The sequence below is a fragment of the Schistocerca cancellata genome, unplaced genomic scaffold (assembly GCF_023864275.1).
Source record: "Schistocerca cancellata isolate TAMUIC-IGC-003103 unplaced genomic scaffold, iqSchCanc2.1 HiC_scaffold_826, whole genome shotgun sequence".
Classification (NCBI taxonomy): domain Eukaryota; kingdom Metazoa; phylum Arthropoda; class Insecta; order Orthoptera; family Acrididae; genus Schistocerca; species Schistocerca cancellata.
Genome location: NW_026046837.1, coordinates 326,523 through 346,428, shown reverse-complemented (window position 1 = coordinate 346,428; position 19,906 = coordinate 326,523). Strand labels below are relative to the sequence as shown.

General features: G+C 50.0%; 21 non-coding genes across 21 annotated transcripts; all 21 read left to right on the top strand.

Annotated features, from left to right (window-relative positions):
* The first annotated feature begins 57 nt into the window (after positions 1 to 57).
* On the top strand, positions 58 to 131 carry Trnan-guu (transfer RNA asparagine (anticodon GUU)). Its single transcript has one exon. It is a non-coding gene; the product is annotated as a tRNA-Asn (tRNA).
* Positions 132 to 1,226: 1,095 nt separating this feature from the next.
* Positions 1,227 to 1,300, top strand: Trnan-guu (transfer RNA asparagine (anticodon GUU)). The gene has a single exon. It is a non-coding gene; the product is annotated as a tRNA-Asn (tRNA).
* Positions 1,301 to 1,989: 689 nt separating this feature from the next.
* On the top strand, positions 1,990 to 2,062 carry Trnat-cgu (transfer RNA threonine (anticodon CGU)). Its single transcript has one exon. It is a non-coding gene; the product is annotated as a tRNA-Thr (tRNA).
* A 334-nt stretch (positions 2,063 to 2,396) lies between these two features.
* Trnan-guu (transfer RNA asparagine (anticodon GUU)) lies at positions 2,397 to 2,470 on the top strand. Its single transcript has one exon. It is a non-coding gene; the product is annotated as a tRNA-Asn (tRNA).
* Positions 2,471 to 3,565: 1,095 nt separating this feature from the next.
* Trnan-guu (transfer RNA asparagine (anticodon GUU)) lies at positions 3,566 to 3,639 on the top strand. Its single transcript has one exon. It is a non-coding gene; the product is annotated as a tRNA-Asn (tRNA).
* Positions 3,640 to 4,734: 1,095 nt separating this feature from the next.
* Trnan-guu (transfer RNA asparagine (anticodon GUU)) lies at positions 4,735 to 4,808 on the top strand. Its single transcript has one exon. It is a non-coding gene; the product is annotated as a tRNA-Asn (tRNA).
* Positions 4,809 to 5,903: 1,095 nt separating this feature from the next.
* Positions 5,904 to 5,977, top strand: Trnan-guu (transfer RNA asparagine (anticodon GUU)). Its single transcript has one exon. It is a non-coding gene; the product is annotated as a tRNA-Asn (tRNA).
* Positions 5,978 to 7,072: 1,095 nt separating this feature from the next.
* Positions 7,073 to 7,146, top strand: Trnan-guu (transfer RNA asparagine (anticodon GUU)). The gene has a single exon. It is a non-coding gene; the product is annotated as a tRNA-Asn (tRNA).
* A 689-nt stretch (positions 7,147 to 7,835) lies between these two features.
* On the top strand, positions 7,836 to 7,908 carry Trnat-cgu (transfer RNA threonine (anticodon CGU)). Its single transcript has one exon. It is a non-coding gene; the product is annotated as a tRNA-Thr (tRNA).
* A 334-nt stretch (positions 7,909 to 8,242) lies between these two features.
* Positions 8,243 to 8,316, top strand: Trnan-guu (transfer RNA asparagine (anticodon GUU)). Its single transcript has one exon. It is a non-coding gene; the product is annotated as a tRNA-Asn (tRNA).
* A 1,095-nt stretch (positions 8,317 to 9,411) lies between these two features.
* On the top strand, positions 9,412 to 9,485 carry Trnan-guu (transfer RNA asparagine (anticodon GUU)). The gene has a single exon. It is a non-coding gene; the product is annotated as a tRNA-Asn (tRNA).
* A 689-nt stretch (positions 9,486 to 10,174) lies between these two features.
* Trnat-cgu (transfer RNA threonine (anticodon CGU)) lies at positions 10,175 to 10,247 on the top strand. The gene has a single exon. It is a non-coding gene; the product is annotated as a tRNA-Thr (tRNA).
* A 334-nt stretch (positions 10,248 to 10,581) lies between these two features.
* Positions 10,582 to 10,655, top strand: Trnan-guu (transfer RNA asparagine (anticodon GUU)). Its single transcript has one exon. It is a non-coding gene; the product is annotated as a tRNA-Asn (tRNA).
* Positions 10,656 to 11,344: 689 nt separating this feature from the next.
* On the top strand, positions 11,345 to 11,417 carry Trnat-cgu (transfer RNA threonine (anticodon CGU)). Its single transcript has one exon. It is a non-coding gene; the product is annotated as a tRNA-Thr (tRNA).
* A 334-nt stretch (positions 11,418 to 11,751) lies between these two features.
* Trnan-guu (transfer RNA asparagine (anticodon GUU)) lies at positions 11,752 to 11,825 on the top strand. The gene has a single exon. It is a non-coding gene; the product is annotated as a tRNA-Asn (tRNA).
* Positions 11,826 to 12,920: 1,095 nt separating this feature from the next.
* Positions 12,921 to 12,994, top strand: Trnan-guu (transfer RNA asparagine (anticodon GUU)). Its single transcript has one exon. It is a non-coding gene; the product is annotated as a tRNA-Asn (tRNA).
* A 1,095-nt stretch (positions 12,995 to 14,089) lies between these two features.
* Trnay-gua (transfer RNA tyrosine (anticodon GUA)) lies at positions 14,090 to 14,163 on the top strand. Its single transcript has one exon. It is a non-coding gene; the product is annotated as a tRNA-Tyr (tRNA).
* A 1,095-nt stretch (positions 14,164 to 15,258) lies between these two features.
* Trnan-guu (transfer RNA asparagine (anticodon GUU)) lies at positions 15,259 to 15,332 on the top strand. The gene has a single exon. It is a non-coding gene; the product is annotated as a tRNA-Asn (tRNA).
* A 1,095-nt stretch (positions 15,333 to 16,427) lies between these two features.
* Trnan-guu (transfer RNA asparagine (anticodon GUU)) lies at positions 16,428 to 16,501 on the top strand. The gene has a single exon. It is a non-coding gene; the product is annotated as a tRNA-Asn (tRNA).
* A 1,095-nt stretch (positions 16,502 to 17,596) lies between these two features.
* On the top strand, positions 17,597 to 17,670 carry Trnay-gua (transfer RNA tyrosine (anticodon GUA)). The gene has a single exon. It is a non-coding gene; the product is annotated as a tRNA-Tyr (tRNA).
* A 1,095-nt stretch (positions 17,671 to 18,765) lies between these two features.
* Trnan-guu (transfer RNA asparagine (anticodon GUU)) lies at positions 18,766 to 18,839 on the top strand. Its single transcript has one exon. It is a non-coding gene; the product is annotated as a tRNA-Asn (tRNA).
* The last annotated feature ends 1,067 nt before the right edge of the window (positions 18,840 to 19,906 follow it).

Genomic DNA, 19,906 nt, shown 5'->3' with positions numbered 1-19,906 from the left:
CTGCAGAAAGTATACGAGTTGCATTGATAAAGAGAGCAGGAGTGATCGCAAGTCAAGGCCTCCGTGGAGCAATCGGCTAGCGCGTTCGGCTGTTAACCGAAAGGTTGGTGGTTCGAGCCCACCCGGGGGCGAAATCGTTTTAATCGCCACCGAGGTGAAGACATATGTCCACTTTGATAGAGATACACAGCTAGAGTGACAGTTTGGCTGTGTTTGAATGATGCCACACAGCCTTATACATAATCAGCCACGTGACAGTGGAGGTAAAAACATGGCCCTATGCGGACGTTCTACTGTTTTCCTATTCATTCGGCATGTGTGACACTGCAGTAGAGCGACGACCACTACAAAAGATGTATTATTTACATTTCATTTCAGCGTATACACCGCGAGTGCCATATGACAGGGCCTCTCTCTCGATGTCGATCTGCATTTGGCGTCTCTTAAGTGTCGGTCTGCAGTAGGCCGCTGTTGGCCGAGCGGCGTGCAGTCGCCTTACATGAAGCCCAATGGGCAACTTCAGTGCCCCTGTGGACGACAGCATACTGTAGCCGGAGAGAGGAGTCGAAAGGCGCGTCTCACAGTAGAGCCACGCTATCCCACAAGCTGTGCACTAGGTCACGTTTTGCGCAGACCGCAAACCTTTGGTGGCTTGACGCTCGTCGTCGATCGTAAGGGTGAAACAGTGAAGAGAGTTGGAAAACGGTAAGGTGGACACCTCCAGCAGCATGTGTGTGTCAAATCCGATATCTGGTCGAGGGCTGTAAGATTCAGTATGATGACGTGACAATTCGGGAGTAGCTCACGAAGGCAAAGCTGCGGCCTTCTTAGCTCAGTGGTAGAAAACTGGTCTCGTAAACCAGGGGTCGTAATTTCGACCCTCACAGAAGGCATACATTTTTTTAACGTTGCTGCTGAGAGCAGAGCTAGCTCGAGCAGCATCTAACAAATGGCAGTGCACTGAATGAAGGGGAAGTTCTACAACCGAGAAAGAAAGCTCTACTTGCATCAGACGTTTACTGAATGTGTAGGCGGAACACTGTTTTGTATGCATTTTGTAGTAGAATGTCATGCTTGGCGATGTCATTCGTTTATGAGCTCCGCTACAGTGAGCATGCACGTTATCCATGTGAAGAGGCGTAAGCAGATACTACCATTCTGCGAGGTGCCTGCAGAAAGTATACGAGTTGCATTGATAAAGAGAGCAGGAGTGATCGCAAGTCAAGGCCTCCGTGGAGCAATCGGCTAGCGCGTTCGGCTGTTAACCGAAAGGTTGGTGGTTCGAGCCCACCCGGGGGCGAAATCGTTTTAATCGCCACCGAGGTGAAGACATATGTCCACTTTGATAGAGATACACAGCTAGAGTGACAGTTTGGCTGTGTTTGAATGATGCCACACAGCCTTATACATAATCAGCCACGTGACAGTGGAGGTAAAAACATGGCCCTATGCGGACGTTCTACTGTTTTCCTATTCATTCGGCATGTGTGACACTGCAGTAGAGCGACGACCACTACAAAAGATGTATTATTTACATTTCATTTCAGCGTATACACCGCGAGTGCCATATGACAGGGCCTCTCTCTCGATGTCGATCTGCATTTGGCGTCTCTTAAGTGTCGGTCTGCAGTAGGCCGCTGTTGGCCGAGCGGCGTGCAGTCGCCTTACATGAAGCCCAATGGGCAACTTCAGTGCCCCTGTGGACGACAGCATACTGTAGCCGGAGAGAGGAGTCGAAAGGCGCGTCTCACAGTAGAGCCACGCTATCCCACAAGCTGTGCACTAGGTCACGTTTTGCGCAGACCGCAAACCTTTGGTGGCTTGACGCTCGTCGTCGATCGTAAGGGTGAAACAGTGAAGAGAGTTGGAAAACGGTAAGGTGGACACCTCCAGCAGCATGTGTGTGTCAAATCCGATATCTGGTCGAGGGCTGTAAGATTCAGTATGATGACGTGACAATTCGGGAGTAGCTCACGAAGGCAAAGCTGCGGCCTTCTTAGCTCAGTGGTAGAGCACTGGTCTCGTAAACCAGGGGTCGTAATTTCGACCCTCACAGAAGTCATACATTTTTTTTAACGTTGCTGCTGAGAGCAGAGCTAGCTCGAGCAGCATCTAACAAATGGCAGTGCACTGAATGAAGGGGAAGTTCTACAACCGAGAAAGAAAGCTCTACTTGCATCAGACGTTTACTGAATGTGTAGGCGGAACACTGTTTTGTATGCATTTTGTAGTAGAATGTCATGCTTGGCGATGTCATTCGTTTATGAGCTCCGCTACAGTGAGCATGCACGTTATCCATGTGAAGAGGCGTAAGCAGATACTACCATTCTGCGAGGTGCCTGCAGAAAGTATACGAGTTGCATTGATAAAGAGAGCAGGAGTGACCGCAAGTCAAGGCCTCCGTGGCGCAATCGGCTAGCGCGTTCGGCTGTTAACCGAAAGGTTGGTGGTTCGAGCCCACCCGGGGGCGAAATCGTTTTAATCGCCACCGAGGTGAAGACATATGTCCACTTTGATAGAGATACACAGCTAGAGTGACAGTTTGGCTGTGTTTGAATGATGCCACACAGCCTTATACACAATCAGCCACGTGACAGTGGAGGTAAAAACATGGCCCTATGCGGACGTTCTACTGTTTTCCTATTCATTCGGCATGTGTGACACTGCAGTAGAGCGACGACCACTACAAAAGATGTATTATTTACATTTCATTTCAGCGTATACACCGCGAGTGCCATATGACAGGGCCTCTCTCTCGATGTCGATCTGCATTTGGCGTCTCTTAAGTGTCGGTCTGCAGTAGGCCGCTGTTGGCCGAGCGGCGTGCAGTCGCCTTACATGAAGCCCAATGGGCAACTTCAGTGCCCCTGTGGACGACAGCATACTGTAGCCGGAGAGAGGAGTCGAAAGGCGCGTCTCACAGTAGAGCCACGCTATCCCACAAGCTGTGCACTAGGTCACGTTTTGCGCAGACCGCAAACCTTTGGTGGCTTGACGCTCGTCGTCGATCGTAAGGGTGAAACAGTGAAGAGAGTTGGAAAACGGTAAGGTGGACACCTCCAGCAGCATGTGTGTGTCAAATCCGATATCTGGTCGAGGGCTGTAAGATTCAGTATGATGACGTGACAATTCGGGAGTAGCTCACGAAGGCAAAGCTGCGGCCTTCTTAGCTCAGTGGTAGAAAACTGGTCTCGTAAACCAGGGGTCGTAATTTCGACCCTCACAGAAGGCATACATTTTTTTAACGTTGCTGCTGAGAGCAGAGCTAGCTCGAGCAGCATCTAACAAATGGCAGTGCACTGAATGAAGGGGAAGTTCTACAACCGAGAAAGAAAGCTCTACTTGCATCAGACGTTTACTGAATGTGTAGGCGGAACACTGTTTTGTATGCATTTTGTAGTAGAATGTCATGCTTGGCGATGTCATTCGTTTATGAGCTCCGCTACAGTGAGCATGCACGTTATCCATGTGAAGAGGCGTAAGCAGATACTACCATTCTGCGAGGTGCCTGCAGAAAGTATACGAGTTGCATTGATAAAGAGAGCAGGAGTGATCGCAAGTCAAGGCCTCCGTGGAGCAATCGGCTAGCGCGTTCGGCTGTTAACCGAAAGGTTGGTGGTTCGAGCCCACCCGGGGGCGAAATCGTTTTAATCGCCACCGAGGTGAAGACATATGTCCACTTTGATAGAGATACACAGCTAGAGTGACAGTTTGGCTGTGTTTGAATGATGCCACACAGCCTTATACATAATCAGCCACGTGACAGTGGAGGTAAAAACATGGCCCTATGCGGACGTTCTACTGTTTTCCTATTCATTCGGCATGTGTGACACTGCAGTAGAGCGACGACCACTACAAAAGATGTATTATTTACATTTCATTTCAGCGTATACACCGCGAGTGCCATATGACAGGGCCTCTCTCTCGATGTCGATCTGCATTTGGCGTCTCTTAAGTGTCGGTCTGCAGTAGGCCGCTGTTGGCCGAGCGGCGTGCAGTCGCCTTACATGAAGCCCAATGGGCAACTTCAGTGCCCCTGTGGACGACAGCATACTGTAGCCGGAGAGAGGAGTCGAAAGGCGCGTCTCACAGTAGAGCCACGCTATCCCACAAGCTGTGCACTAGGTCACGTTTTGCGCAGACCGCAAACCTTTGGTGGCTTGACGCTCGTCGTCGATCGTAAGGGTGAAACAGTGAAGAGAGTTGGAAAACGGTAAGGTGGACACCTCCAGCAGCATGTGTGTGTCAAATCCGATATCTGGTCGAGGGCTGTAAGATTCAGTATGATGACGTGACAATTCGGGAGTAGCTCACGAAGGCAAAGCTGCGGCCTTCTTAGCTCAGTGGTAGAAAACTGGTCTCGTAAACCAGGGGTCGTAATTTCGACCCTCACAGAAGGCATACATTTTTTTAACGTTGCTGCTGAGAGCAGAGCTAGCTCGAGCAGCATCTAACAAATGGCAGTGCACTGAATGAAGGGGAAGTTCTACAACCGAGAAAGAAAGCTCTACTTGCATCAGACGTTTACTGAATGTGTAGGCGGAACACTGTTTTGTATGCATTTTGTAGTAGAATGTCATGCTTGGCGATGTCATTCGTTTATGAGCTCCGCTACAGTGAGCATGCACGTTATCCATGTGAAGAGGCGTAAGCAGATACTACCATTCTGCGAGGTGCCTGCAGAAAGTATACGAGTTGCATTGATAAAGAGAGCAGGAGTGATCGCAAGTCAAGGCCTCCGTGGAGCAATCGGCTAGCGCGTTCGGCTGTTAACCGAAAGGTTGGTGGTTCGAGCCCACCCGGGGGCGAAATCGTTTTAATCGCCACCGAGGTGAAGACATATGTCCACTTTGATAGAGATACACAGCTAGAGTGACAGTTTGGCTGTGTTTGAATGATGCCACACAGCCTTATACATAATCAGCCACGTGACAGTGGAGGTAAAAACATGGCCCTATGCGGACGTTCTACTGTTTTCCTATTCATTCGGCATGTGTGACACTGCAGTAGAGCGACGACCACTACAAAAGATGTATTATTTACATTTCATTTCAGCGTATACACCGCGAGTGCCATATGACAGGGCCTCTCTCTCGATGTCGATCTGCATTTGGCGTCTCTTAAGTGTCGGTCTGCAGTAGGCCGCTGTTGGCCGAGCGGCGTGCAGTCGCCTTACATGAAGCCCAATGGGCAACTTCAGTGCCCCTGTGGACGACAGCATACTGTAGCCGGAGAGAGGAGTCGAAAGGCGCGTCTCACAGTAGAGCCACGCTATCCCACAAGCTGTGCACTAGGTCACGTTTTGCGCAGACCGCAAACCTTTGGTGGCTTGACGCTCGTCGTCGATCGTAAGGGTGAAACAGTGAAGAGAGTTGGAAAACGGTAAGGTGGACACCTCCAGCAGCATGTGTGTGTCAAATCCGATATCTGGTCGAGGGCTGTAAGATTCAGTATGATGACGTGACAATTCGGGAGTAGCTCACGAAGGCAAAGCTGCGGCCTTCTTAGCTCAGTGGTAGAAAACTGGTCTCGTAAACCAGGGGTCGTAATTTCGACCCTCACAGAAGGCATACATTTTTTTAACGTTGCTGCTGAGAGCAGAGCTAGCTCGAGCAGCATCTAACAAATGGCAGTGCACTGAATGAAGGGGAAGTTCTACAACCGAGAAAGAAAGCTCTACTTGCATCAGACGTTTACTGAATGTGTAGGCGGAACACTGTTTTGTATGCATTTTGTAGTAGAATGTCATGCTTGGCGATGTCATTCGTTTATGAGCTCCGCTACAGTGAGCATGCACGTTATCCATGTGAAGAGGCGTAAGCAGATACTACCATTCTGCGAGGTGCCTGCAGAAAGTATACGAGTTGCATTGATAAAGAGAGCAGGAGTGATCGCAAGTCAAGGCCTCCGTGGAGCAATCGGCTAGCGCGTTCGGCTGTTAACCGAAAGGTTGGTGGTTCGAGCCCACCCGGGGGCGAAATCGTTTTAATCGCCACCGAGGTGAAGACATATGTCCACTTTGATAGAGATACACAGCTAGAGTGACAGTTTGGCTGTGTTTGAATGATGCCACACAGCCTTATACATAATCAGCCACGTGACAGTGGAGGTAAAAACATGGCCCTATGCGGACGTTCTACTGTTTTCCTATTCATTCGGCATGTGTGACACTGCAGTAGAGCGACGACCACTACAAAAGATGTATTATTTACATTTCATTTCAGCGTATACACCGCGAGTGCCATATGACAGGGCCTCTCTCTCGATGTCGATCTGCATTTGGCGTCTCTTAAGTGTCGGTCTGCAGTAGGCCGCTGTTGGCCGAGCGGCGTGCAGTCGCCTTACATGAAGCCCAATGGGCAACTTCAGTGCCCCTGTGGACGACAGCATACTGTAGCCGGAGAGAGGAGTCGAAAGGCGCGTCTCACAGTAGAGCCACGCTATCCCACAAGCTGTGCACTAGGTCACGTTTTGCGCAGACCGCAAACCTTTGGTGGCTTGACGCTCGTCGTCGATCGTAAGGGTGAAACAGTGAAGAGAGTTGGAAAACGGTAAGGTGGACACCTCCAGCAGCATGTGTGTGTCAAATCCGATATCTGGTCGAGGGCTGTAAGATTCAGTATGATGACGTGACAATTCGGGAGTAGCTCACGAAGGCAAAGCTGCGGCCTTCTTAGCTCAGTGGTAGAAAACTGGTCTCGTAAACCAGGGGTCGTAATTTCGACCCTCACAGAAGGCATACATTTTTTTAACGTTGCTGCTGAGAGCAGAGCTAGCTCGAGCAGCATCTAACAAATGGCAGTGCACTGAATGAAGGGGAAGTTCTACAACCGAGAAAGAAAGCTCTACTTGCATCAGACGTTTACTGAATGTGTAGGCGGAACACTGTTTTGTATGCATTTTGTAGTAGAATGTCATGCTTGGCGATGTCATTCGTTTATGAGCTCCGCTACAGTGAGCATGCACGTTATCCATGTGAAGAGGCGTAAGCAGATACTACCATTCTGCGAGGTGCCTGCAGAAAGTATACGAGTTGCATTGATAAAGAGAGCAGGAGTGATCGCAAGTCAAGGCCTCCGTGGAGCAATCGGCTAGCGCGTTCGGCTGTTAACCGAAAGGTTGGTGGTTCGAGCCCACCCGGGGGCGAAATCGTTTTAATCGCCACCGAGGTGAAGACATATGTCCACTTTGATAGAGATACACAGCTAGAGTGACAGTTTGGCTGTGTTTGAATGATGCCACACAGCCTTATACATAATCAGCCACGTGACAGTGGAGGTAAAAACATGGCCCTATGCGGACGTTCTACTGTTTTCCTATTCATTCGGCATGTGTGACACTGCAGTAGAGCGACGACCACTACAAAAGATGTATTATTTACATTTCATTTCAGCGTATACACCGCGAGTGCCATATGACAGGGCCTCTCTCTCGATGTCGATCTGCATTTGGCGTCTCTTAAGTGTCGGTCTGCAGTAGGCCGCTGTTGGCCGAGCGGCGTGCAGTCGCCTTACATGAAGCCCAATGGGCAACTTCAGTGCCCCTGTGGACGACAGCATACTGTAGCCGGAGAGAGGAGTCGAAAGGCGCGTCTCACAGTAGAGCCACGCTATCCCACAAGCTGTGCACTAGGTCACGTTTTGCGCAGACCGCAAACCTTTGGTGGCTTGACGCTCGTCGTCGATCGTAAGGGTGAAACAGTGAAGAGAGTTGGAAAACGGTAAGGTGGACACCTCCAGCAGCATGTGTGTGTCAAATCCGATATCTGGTCGAGGGCTGTAAGATTCAGTATGATGACGTGACAATTCGGGAGTAGCTCACGAAGGCAAAGCTGCGGCCTTCTTAGCTCAGTGGTAGAGCACTGGTCTCGTAAACCAGGGGTCGTAATTTCGACCCTCACAGAAGTCATACATTTTTTTTAACGTTGCTGCTGAGAGCAGAGCTAGCTCGAGCAGCATCTAACAAATGGCAGTGCACTGAATGAAGGGGAAGTTCTACAACCGAGAAAGAAAGCTCTACTTGCATCAGACGTTTACTGAATGTGTAGGCGGAACACTGTTTTGTATGCATTTTGTAGTAGAATGTCATGCTTGGCGATGTCATTCGTTTATGAGCTCCGCTACAGTGAGCATGCACGTTATCCATGTGAAGAGGCGTAAGCAGATACTACCATTCTGCGAGGTGCCTGCAGAAAGTATACGAGTTGCATTGATAAAGAGAGCAGGAGTGACCGCAAGTCAAGGCCTCCGTGGCGCAATCGGCTAGCGCGTTCGGCTGTTAACCGAAAGGTTGGTGGTTCGAGCCCACCCGGGGGCGAAATCGTTTTAATCGCCACCGAGGTGAAGACATATGTCCACTTTGATAGAGATACACAGCTAGAGTGACAGTTTGGCTGTGTTTGAATGATGCCACACAGCCTTATACACAATCAGCCACGTGACAGTGGAGGTAAAAACATGGCCCTATGCGGACGTTCTACTGTTTTCCTATTCATTCGGCATGTGTGACACTGCAGTAGAGCGACGACCACTACAAAAGATGTATTATTTACATTTCATTTCAGCGTATACACCGCGAGTGCCATATGACAGGGCCTCTCTCTCGATGTCGATCTGCATTTGGCGTCTCTTAAGTGTCGGTCTGCAGTAGGCCGCTGTTGGCCGAGCGGCGTGCAGTCGCCTTACATGAAGCCCAATGGGCAACTTCAGTGCCCCTGTGGACGACAGCATACTGTAGCCGGAGAGAGGAGTCGAAAGGCGCGTCTCACAGTAGAGCCACGCTATCCCACAAGCTGTGCACTAGGTCACGTTTTGCGCAGACCGCAAACCTTTGGTGGCTTGACGCTCGTCGTCGATCGTAAGGGTGAAACAGTGAAGAGAGTTGGAAAACGGTAAGGTGGACACCTCCAGCAGCATGTGTGTGTCAAATCCGATATCTGGTCGAGGGCTGTAAGATTCAGTATGATGACGTGACAATTCGGGAGTAGCTCACGAAGGCAAAGCTGCGGCCTTCTTAGCTCAGTGGTAGAAAACTGGTCTCGTAAACCAGGGGTCGTAATTTCGACCCTCACAGAAGGCATACATTTTTTTAACGTTGCTGCTGAGAGCAGAGCTAGCTCGAGCAGCATCTAACAAATGGCAGTGCACTGAATGAAGGGGAAGTTCTACAACCGAGAAAGAAAGCTCTACTTGCATCAGACGTTTACTGAATGTGTAGGCGGAACACTGTTTTGTATGCATTTTGTAGTAGAATGTCATGCTTGGCGATGTCATTCGTTTATGAGCTCCGCTACAGTGAGCATGCACGTTATCCATGTGAAGAGGCGTAAGCAGATACTACCATTCTGCGAGGTGCCTGCAGAAAGTATACGAGTTGCATTGATAAAGAGAGCAGGAGTGATCGCAAGTCAAGGCCTCCGTGGAGCAATCGGCTAGCGCGTTCGGCTGTTAACCGAAAGGTTGGTGGTTCGAGCCCACCCGGGGGCGAAATCGTTTTAATCGCCACCGAGGTGAAGACATATGTCCACTTTGATAGAGATACACAGCTAGAGTGACAGTTTGGCTGTGTTTGAATGATGCCACACAGCCTTATACATAATCAGCCACGTGACAGTGGAGGTAAAAACATGGCCCTATGCGGACGTTCTACTGTTTTCCTATTCATTCGGCATGTGTGACACTGCAGTAGAGCGACGACCACTACAAAAGATGTATTATTTACATTTCATTTCAGCGTATACACCGCGAGTGCCATATGACAGGGCCTCTCTCTCGATGTCGATCTGCATTTGGCGTCTCTTAAGTGTCGGTCTGCAGTAGGCCGCTGTTGGCCGAGCGGCGTGCAGTCGCCTTACATGAAGCCCAATGGGCAACTTCAGTGCCCCTGTGGACGACAGCATACTGTAGCCGGAGAGAGGAGTCGAAAGGCGCGTCTCACAGTAGAGCCACGCTATCCCACAAGCTGTGCACTAGGTCACGTTTTGCGCAGACCGCAAACCTTTGGTGGCTTGACGCTCGTCGTCGATCGTAAGGGTGAAACAGTGAAGAGAGTTGGAAAACGGTAAGGTGGACACCTCCAGCAGCATGTGTGTGTCAAATCCGATATCTGGTCGAGGGCTGTAAGATTCAGTATGATGACGTGACAATTCGGGAGTAGCTCACGAAGGCAAAGCTGCGGCCTTCTTAGCTCAGTGGTAGAGCACTGGTCTCGTAAACCAGGGGTCGTAATTTCGACCCTCACAGAAGTCATACATTTTTTTTAACGTTGCTGCTGAGAGCAGAGCTAGCTCGAGCAGCATCTAACAAATGGCAGTGCACTGAATGAAGGGGAAGTTCTACAACCGAGAAAGAAAGCTCTACTTGCATCAGACGTTTACTGAATGTGTAGGCGGAACACTGTTTTGTATGCATTTTGTAGTAGAATGTCATGCTTGGCGATGTCATTCGTTTATGAGCTCCGCTACAGTGAGCATGCACGTTATCCATGTGAAGAGGCGTAAGCAGATACTACCATTCTGCGAGGTGCCTGCAGAAAGTATACGAGTTGCATTGATAAAGAGAGCAGGAGTGACCGCAAGTCAAGGCCTCCGTGGCGCAATCGGCTAGCGCGTTCGGCTGTTAACCGAAAGGTTGGTGGTTCGAGCCCACCCGGGGGCGAAATCGTTTTAATCGCCACCGAGGTGAAGACATATGTCCACTTTGATAGAGATACACAGCTAGAGTGACAGTTTGGCTGTGTTTGAATGATGCCACACAGCCTTATACACAATCAGCCACGTGACAGTGGAGGTAAAAACATGGCCCTATGCGGACGTTCTACTGTTTTCCTATTCATTCGGCATGTGTGACACTGCAGTAGAGCGACGACCACTACAAAAGATGTATTATTTACATTTCATTTCAGCGTATACACCGCGAGTGCCATATGACAGGGCCTCTCTCTCGATGTCGATCTGCATTTGGCGTCTCTTAAGTGTCGGTCTGCAGTAGGCCGCTGTTGGCCGAGCGGCGTGCAGTCGCCTTACATGAAGCCCAATGGGCAACTTCAGTGCCCCTGTGGACGACAGCATACTGTAGCCGGAGAGAGGAGTCGAAAGGCGCGTCTCACAGTAGAGCCACGCTATCCCACAAGCTGTGCACTAGGTCACGTTTTGCGCAGACCGCAAACCTTTGGTGGCTTGACGCTCGTCGTCGATCGTAAGGGTGAAACAGTGAAGAGAGTTGGAAAACGGTAAGGTGGACACCTCCAGCAGCATGTGTGTGTCAAATCCGATATCTGGTCGAGGGCTGTAAGATTCAGTATGATGACGTGACAATTCGGGAGTAGCTCACGAAGGCAAAGCTGCGGCCTTCTTAGCTCAGTGGTAGAGCACTGGTCTCGTAAACCAGGGGTCGTAATTTCGACCCTCACAGAAGTCATACATTTTTTTTAACGTTGCTGCTGAGAGCAGAGCTAGCTCGAGCAGCATCTAACAAATGGCAGTGCACTGAATGAAGGGGAAGTTCTACAACCGAGAAAGAAAGCTCTACTTGCATCAGACGTTTACTGAATGTGTAGGCGGAACACTGTTTTGTATGCATTTTGTAGTAGAATGTCATGCTTGGCGATGTCATTCGTTTATGAGCTCCGCTACAGTGAGCATGCACGTTATCCATGTGAAGAGGCGTAAGCAGATACTACCATTCTGCGAGGTGCCTGCAGAAAGTATACGAGTTGCATTGATAAAGAGAGCAGGAGTGACCGCAAGTCAAGGCCTCCGTGGCGCAATCGGCTAGCGCGTTCGGCTGTTAACCGAAAGGTTGGTGGTTCGAGCCCACCCGGGGGCGAAATCGTTTTAATCGCCACCGAGGTGAAGACATATGTCCACTTTGATAGAGATACACAGCTAGAGTGACAGTTTGGCTGTGTTTGAATGATGCCACACAGCCTTATACACAATCAGCCACGTGACAGTGGAGGTAAAAACATGGCCCTATGCGGACGTTCTACTGTTTTCCTATTCATTCGGCATGTGTGACACTGCAGTAGAGCGACGACCACTACAAAAGATGTATTATTTACATTTCATTTCAGCGTATACACCGCGAGTGCCATATGACAGGGCCTCTCTCTCGATGTCGATCTGCATTTGGCGTCTCTTAAGTGTCGGTCTGCAGTAGGCCGCTGTTGGCCGAGCGGCGTGCAGTCGCCTTACATGAAGCCCAATGGGCAACTTCAGTGCCTCTGTGGACGACAGCATACTGTAGCCGGAGAGAGGAGTCGAAAGGCGCGTCTCACAGTAGAGCCACGCTATCCCACAAGCTGTGCACTAGGTCAAGTTTTGCGCAGACCGCAAACCTTTGGTGGCTTGACGCTCGTCGTCGATCGTAAGGGTGAAACAGTGAAGAGAGTTGGAAAACGGTAAGGTGGACACCTCCAGCAGCATGTGTGTGTCAAATCCGATATCTGGTCGAGGGCTGTAAGATTCAGTATGATGACGTGACAATTCGGGAGTAGCTCACGAAGGCAAAGCTGCGGCCTTCCTAGCTCAGTGGTAGAGCACTGTTCTCGTAAACCCGGGGTCGTGAGTTCGACCTTCACAGAAGGCATTCATTTTTTTAACGTTGCTGCTGAGAGCAGAGCTAGCTCGAGCAGCATCTAACAAATGGCTGTGCACTGAATGAAGGGGAAGTTCTACAAGCGATAAAGAGTGCTCTACTTGCATCAGAGGTTTACTCAATGTGTAGGCGGAACACTGTTTTGTATGCATTTTGTAGTAGAATGTCATGCTTGGCGATGTCATTCGTTTATGAGCTCCGCTACAGTGAGCATGCACGTTATCCATGTGAAGAGGCGTAAGCAGATACTACCATTCTGCGAGGTGCCTGCAGAAAGTATACGAGTTGCATTGATAAAGAGAGCAGGAGTGAACGCAAGTCAAGGCCTCCGTGGCGCAATCGGCTAGCGCGTTCGGCTGTTAACCGAAAGGTTGGTGGTTCGAGCCCACCCGGGGGCGAAATCGTTTTAATCGCCACCGAGGTGAAGACATATGTCCACTTTGATAGAGATACACAGCTAGAGTGACAGTTTGGCTGTGTTTGAATGATGCCACACAGCCTTATACACAATCAGCCACGTGACAGTGGAGGTAAAAACATGGCCCCATGCGGACGTTCTACTGTTTTCCTATTCATTCGGCATGTGTGACACTGCAGTAGAGCGACGACCACTACAAAAGATGTATTATTTACATTTCATTTCAGCGTATACACCGCGAGTGCCATATGACAGGGCCTCTCTCTCGATGTCGATCTGCATTTGGCGTCTCTTAAGTGTCGGTCTGCAGTAGGCCGCTGTTGGCCGAGCGGCGTGCAGTCGCCTTACATGAAGCCCAATGGGCAACTTCAGTGCCTCTGTGGACGACAGCATACTGTAGCCGGAGAGAGGAGTCGAAAGGCGCGTCTCACAGTAGAGCCACGCTATCCCACAAGCTGTGCACTAGGTCAAGTTTTGCGCAGACCGCAAACCTTTGGTGGCTTGACGCTCGTCGTCGATCGTAAGGGTGAAACAGTGAAGAGAGTTGGAAAACGGTAAGGTGGACACCTCCAGCAGCATGTGTGTGTCAAATCCGATATCTGGTCGAGGGCTGTAAGATTCAGTATGATGACGTGACAATTCGGGAGTAGCTCACGAAGGCAAAGCTGCGGCCTTCCTAGCTCAGTGGTAGAGCACTGTTCTCGTAAACCCGGGGTCGTGAGTTCGACCTTCACAGAAGGCATTCATTTTTTTAACGTTGCTGCTGAGAGCAGAGCTAGCTCGAGCAGCATCTAACAAATGGCTGTGCACTGAATGAAGGGGAAGTTCTACAAGCGATAAAGAGTGCTCTACTTGCATCAGAGGTTTACTCAATGTGTAGGCGGAACACTGTTTTGTATGCATTTTGTAGTAGAATGTCATGCTTGGCGATGTCATTCGTTTATGAGCTCCGCTACAGTGAGCATGCACGTTATCCATGTGAAGAGGCGTAAGCAGATACTACCATTCTGCGAGGTGCCTGCAGAAAGTATACGAGTTGCATTGATAAAGAGAGCAGGAGTGAACGCAAGTCAAGGCCTCCGTGGCGCAATCGGCTAGCGCGTTCGGCTGTAAACCGAAAGGTTGGTGGTTCGAGCCCACCCGGGGGCGAAATCGTTTTAATCGCCACCGAGGTGAAGACATATGTCCACTTTGATAGAGATACACAGCTAGAGTGACAGTTTGGCTGTGTTTGAATGATGCCACACAGCCTTATACACAATCAGCCACGTGACAGTGGAGGTAAAAACATGGCCCCATGCGGACGTTCTACTGTTTTCCTATTCATTCGGCATGTGTGACACTGCAGTAGAGCGACGACCACTACAAAAGATGTATTATTTACATTTCATTTCAGCGTATACACCGCGAGTGCCATATGACAGGGCCTCTCTCTCGATGTCGATCTGCATTTGGCGTCTCTTAAGTGTCGGTCTGCAGTAGGCCGCTGTTGGCCGAGCGGCGTGCAGTCGCCTTACATGAAGCCCAATGGGCAACTTCAGTGCCCCTGTGGACGACAGCATACTGTAGCCGGAGAGAGGAGTCGAAAGGCGCGTTTCACAGTAGAGCCACGCTATCCCACAAGCTGTGCACTAGGTCAAGTTTTGCGCAGACCGCAAACCTTTGGTGGCTTGACGCTCGTCGTCGATCGTAAGGGTGAAACAGTGAAGAGAGTTGGAAAACGGTAAGGTGGACACCTCCAGCAGCATGTGTGTGTCAAATCCGATATCTGGTCGAGGGCTGTAAGATTCAGTATGATGACGTGACAATTCGGGAGTAGCTCACGAAGGCAAAGCTGCGGCCTTCCTAGCTCAGTGGTAGAGCACTGTTCTCGTAAACCCGGGGTCGTGAGTTCGACCTTCACAGAAGGCATTCATTTTTTTAACGTTGCTGCTGAGAGCAGAGCTAGCTCGAGCAGCATCTAACAAATGGCTGTGCACTGAATGAAGGGGAAGTTCTACAAGCGATAAAGAGTGCTCTACTTGCATCAGAGGTTTACTCAATGTGTAGGCGGAACACTGTTTTGTATGCATTTTGTAGTAGAATGTCATGCTTGGCGATGTCATTCGTTTATGAGCTCCGCTACAGTGAGCATGCACGTTATCCATGTGAAGAGGCGTAAGCAGATACTACCATTCTGCGAGGTGCCTGCAGAAAGTATACGAGTTGCATTGATAAAGAGAGCAGGAGTGAACGCAAGTCAAGGCCTCCGTGGCGCAATCGGCTAGCGCGTTCGGCTGTTAACCGAAAGGTTGGTGGTTCGAGCCCACCCGGGGGCGAAATCGTTTTAATCGCCACCGAGGTGAAGACATATGTCCACTTTGATAGAGATACACAGCTAGAGTGACAGTTTGGCTGTGTTTGAATGATGCCACACAGCCTTATACACAATCAGCCACGTGACAGTGGAGGTAAAAACATGGCCCCATGCGGACGTTCTATTGTTTTCCTATTCATTCGGCATGTGTGACACTGCAGTAGAGCGACGACCACTACAAAAGATGTATTATTTACATTTCATTTCAGCGTATACACCGCGAGTGCCATATGACAGGGCCTCTCTCTCGATGTCGATCTGCATTTGGCGTCTCTTAAGTGTCGGTCTGCAGTAGGCCGCTGTTGGCCGAGCGGCGTGCAGTCGCCTTACATGAAGCCCAATGGGCAACTTCAGTGCCTCTGTGGACGACAGCATACTGTAGCCGGAGAGAGGAGTCGAAAGGCGCGTCTCACAGTAGAGCCACGCTATCCCACAAGCTGTGCACTAGGTCAAGTTTTGCGCAGACCGCAAACCTTTGGTGGCTTGACGCTCGTCGTCGATCGTAAGGGTGAAACAGTGAAGAGAGTTGGAAAACGGTAAGGTGGACACCTCCAGCAGCATGTGTGTGTCAAATCCGATATCTGGTCGAGGGCTGTAAGATTCAGTATGATGACGTGACAATTCGGGAGTAGCTCACGAAGGCAAAGCTGCGGCCTTCCTAGCTCAGTGGTAGAGCACTGTTCTCGTAAACCCGGGGTCGTGAGTTCGACCTTCACAGAAGGCATTCATTTTTTTAACGTTGCTGCTGAGAGCAGAGCTAGCTCGAGCAGCATCTAACAAATGGCTGTGCACTGAATGAAGGGGAAGTTCTACAAGCGATAAAGAGTGCTCTACTTGCATCAGAGGTTTACTCAATGTGTAGGCGGAACACTGTTTTGTATGCATTTTGTAGTAGAATGTCATGCTTGGCGATGTCATTCGTTTATGAGCTCCGCTACAGTGAGCATGCACGTTATCCATGTGAAGAGGCGTAAGCAGATACTACCATTCTGCGAGGTGCCTGCAGAAAGTATACGAGTTGCATTGATAAAGAGAGCAGGAGTGAACGCAAGTCAAGGCCTCCGTGGCGCAATCGGCTAGCGCGTTCGGCTGTTAACCGAAAGGTTGGTGGTTCGAGCCCACCCGGGGGCGAAATCGTTTTAATCGCCACCGAGGTGAAGACATATGTCCACTTTGATAGAGATACACAGCTAGAGTGACAGTTTGGCTGTGTTTGAATGATGCCACACAGCCTTATACACAATCAGCCACGTGACAGTGGAGGTAAAAACATGGCCCCATGCGGACGTTCTACTGTTTTCCTATTCATTCGGCATGTGTGACACTGCAGTAGAGCGACGACCACTACAAAAGATGTATTATTTACATTTCATTTCAGCGTATACACCGCGAGTGCCATATGACAGGGCCTCTCTCTCGATGTCGATCTGCATTTGGCGTCTCTTAAGTGTCGGTCTGCAGTAGGCCGCTGTTGGCCGAGCGGCGTGCAGTCGCCTTACATGAAGCCCAATGGGCAACTTCAGTGCCTCTGTGGACGACAGCATACTGTAGCCGGAGAGAGGAGTCGAAAGGCGCGTCTCACAGTAGAGCCACGCTATCCCACAAGCTGTGCACTAGGTCAAGTTTTGCGCAGACCGCAAACCTTTGGTGGCTTGACGCTCGTCGTCGATCGTAAGGGTGAAACAGTGAAGAGAGTTGGAAAACGGTAAGGTGGACACCTCCAGCAGCATGTGTGTGTCAAATCCGATATCTGGTCGAGGGCTGTAAGATTCAGTATGATGACGTGACAATTCGGGAGTAGCTCACGAAGGCAAAGCTGCGGCCTTCCTAGCTCAGTGGTAGAGCACTGTTCTCGTAAACCCGGGGTCGTGAGTTCGACCTTCACAGAAGGCATTCATTTTTTTAACGTTGCTGCTGAGAGCAGAGCTAGCTCGAGCAGCATCTAACAAATGGCTGTGCACTGAATGAAGGGGAAGTTCTACAAGCGATAAAGAGTGCTCTACTTGCATCAGAGGTTTACTCAATGTGTAGGCGGAACACTGTTTTGTATGCATTTTGTAGTAGAATGTCATGCTTGGCGATGTCATTCGTTTATGAGCTCCGCTACAGTGAGCATGCACGTTATCCATGTGAAGAGGCGTAAGCAGATACTACCATTCTGCGAGGTGCCTGCAGAAAGTATACGAGTTGCATTGATAAAGAGAGCAGGAGTGAACGCAAGTCAAGGCCTCCGTGGCGCAATCGGCTAGCGCGTTCGGCTGTAAACCGAAAGGTTGGTGGTTCGAGCCCACCCGGGGGCGAAATCGTTTTAATCGCCACCGAGGTGAAGACATATGTCCACTTTGATAGAGATACACAGCTAGAGTGACAGTTTGGCTGTGTTTGAATGATGCCACACAGCCTTATACACAATCAGCCACGTGACAGTGGAGGTAAAAACATGGCCCCATGCGGACGTTCTACTGTTTTCCTATTCATTCGGCATGTGTGACACTGCAGTAGAGCGACGACCACTACAAAAGATGTATTATTTACATTTCATTTCAGCGTATACACCGCGAGTGCCATATGACAGGGCCTCTCTCTCGATGTCGATCTGCATTTGGCGTCTCTTAAGTGTCGGTCTGCAGTAGGCCGCTGTTGGCCGAGCGGCGTGCAGTCGCCTTACATGAAGCCCAATGGGCAACTTCAGTGCCCCTGTGGACGACAGCATACTGTAGCCGGAGAGAGGAGTCGAAAGGCGCGTTTCACAGTAGAGCCACGCTATCCCACAAGCTGTGCACTAGGTCAAGTTTTGCGCAGACCGCAAACCTTTGGTGGCTTGACGCTCGTCGTCGATCGTAAGGGTGAAACAGTGAAGAGAGTTGGAAAACGGTAAGGTGGACACCTCCAGCAGCATGTGTGTGTCAAATCCGATATCTGGTCGAGGGCTGTAAGATTCAGTATGATGACGTGACAATTCGGGAGTAGCTCACGAAGGCAAAGCTGCGGCCTTCCTAGCTCAGTGGTAGAGCACTGTTCTCGTAAACCCGGGGTCGTGAGTTCGACCTTCACAGAAGGCATTCATTTTTTTAACGTTGCTGCTGAGAGCAGAGCTAGCTCGAGCAGCATCTAACAAATGGCTGTGCACTGAATGAAGGGGAAGTTTTACAAGCGATAAAGAGTGCTCTACTTGCATCAGAGGTTTACTCAATGTGTAGGCGGAACACTGTTTTGTATGCATTTTGTAGTAGAATGTCATGCTTGGCGATGTCATTCGTTTATGAGCTCCGCTACAGTGAGCATGCACGTTATCCATGTGAAGAGGCGTAAGCAGATACTACCATTCTGCGAGGTGCCTGCAGAAAGTATACGAGTTGCATTGATAAAGAGAGCAGGAGTGAACGCAAGTCAAGGCCTCCGTGGCGCAATCGGCTAGCGCGTTCGGCTGTTAACCGAAAGGTTGGTGGTTCGAGCCCACCCGGGGGCGAAATCGTTTTAATCGCCACCGAGGTGAAGACATATGTCCACTTTGATAGAGATACACAGCTAGAGTGACAGTTTGGCTGTGTTTGAATGATGCCACACAGCCTTATAAACAATCAGCCACGTGACAGTGGAGGTAAAAACATGGCCCCATGCGGACGTTCTACTGTTTTCCTATTCATTCGGCATGTGTGACACTGCAGTAGAGCGACGACCACTACAAAAGATGTATTATTTACATTTCATTTCAGCGTATACACCGCGAGTGCCATATGACAGGGCCTCTCTCTCGATGTCGATCTGCATTTGGCGTCTCTTAAGTGTCGGTCTGCAGTAGGCCGCTGTTGGCCGAGCGGCGTGCAGTCGCCTTACATGAAGCCCAATGGGCAACTTCAGTGCCTCTGTGGACGACAGCATACTGTAGCCGGAGAGAGGAGTCCAAAGGCGCATCTCACAGTAGAGCCACGCTATCCCACAAGCTGTGCACTAGGTCAAGTTTTGCGCAGACCGCAAACCTTTGGTGGCTTGACGCTCGTCGTCGATCGTAAGGGTGAAACAGTGAAGAGAGTTGGAAAACGGTAAGGTGGACACCTCCAGCAGCATGTGTGTGTCAAATCCGATATCTGGTCGAGGGCTGTAAGATTCAGTATGATGACGTGACAATTCGGGAGTAGCTCACGAAGGCAAAGCTGCGGCCTTCCTAGCTCAGTGGTAGAGCACTGTTCTCGTAAACCCGGGGTCGTGAGTTCGACCTTCACAGAAGGCATTCATTTTTTTAACGTTGCTGCTGAGAGCAGAGCTAGCTCGAGCAGCATCTAACAAATGGCTGTGCACTGAATGAAGGGGAAGTTCTACAAGCGATAAAGAGTGCTCTACTTGCATCAGAGGTTTACTCAATGTGTAGGCGGAACACTGTTTTGTATGCATTTTGTAGTAGAATGTCATGCTTGGCGATGTCATTCGTTTATGAGCTCCGCTACAGTGAGCATGCACGTTATCCATGTGAAGAGGCGTAAGCAGATACTACCATTCTGCGAGGTGCCTGCAGAAAGTATACGAGTTGCATTGATA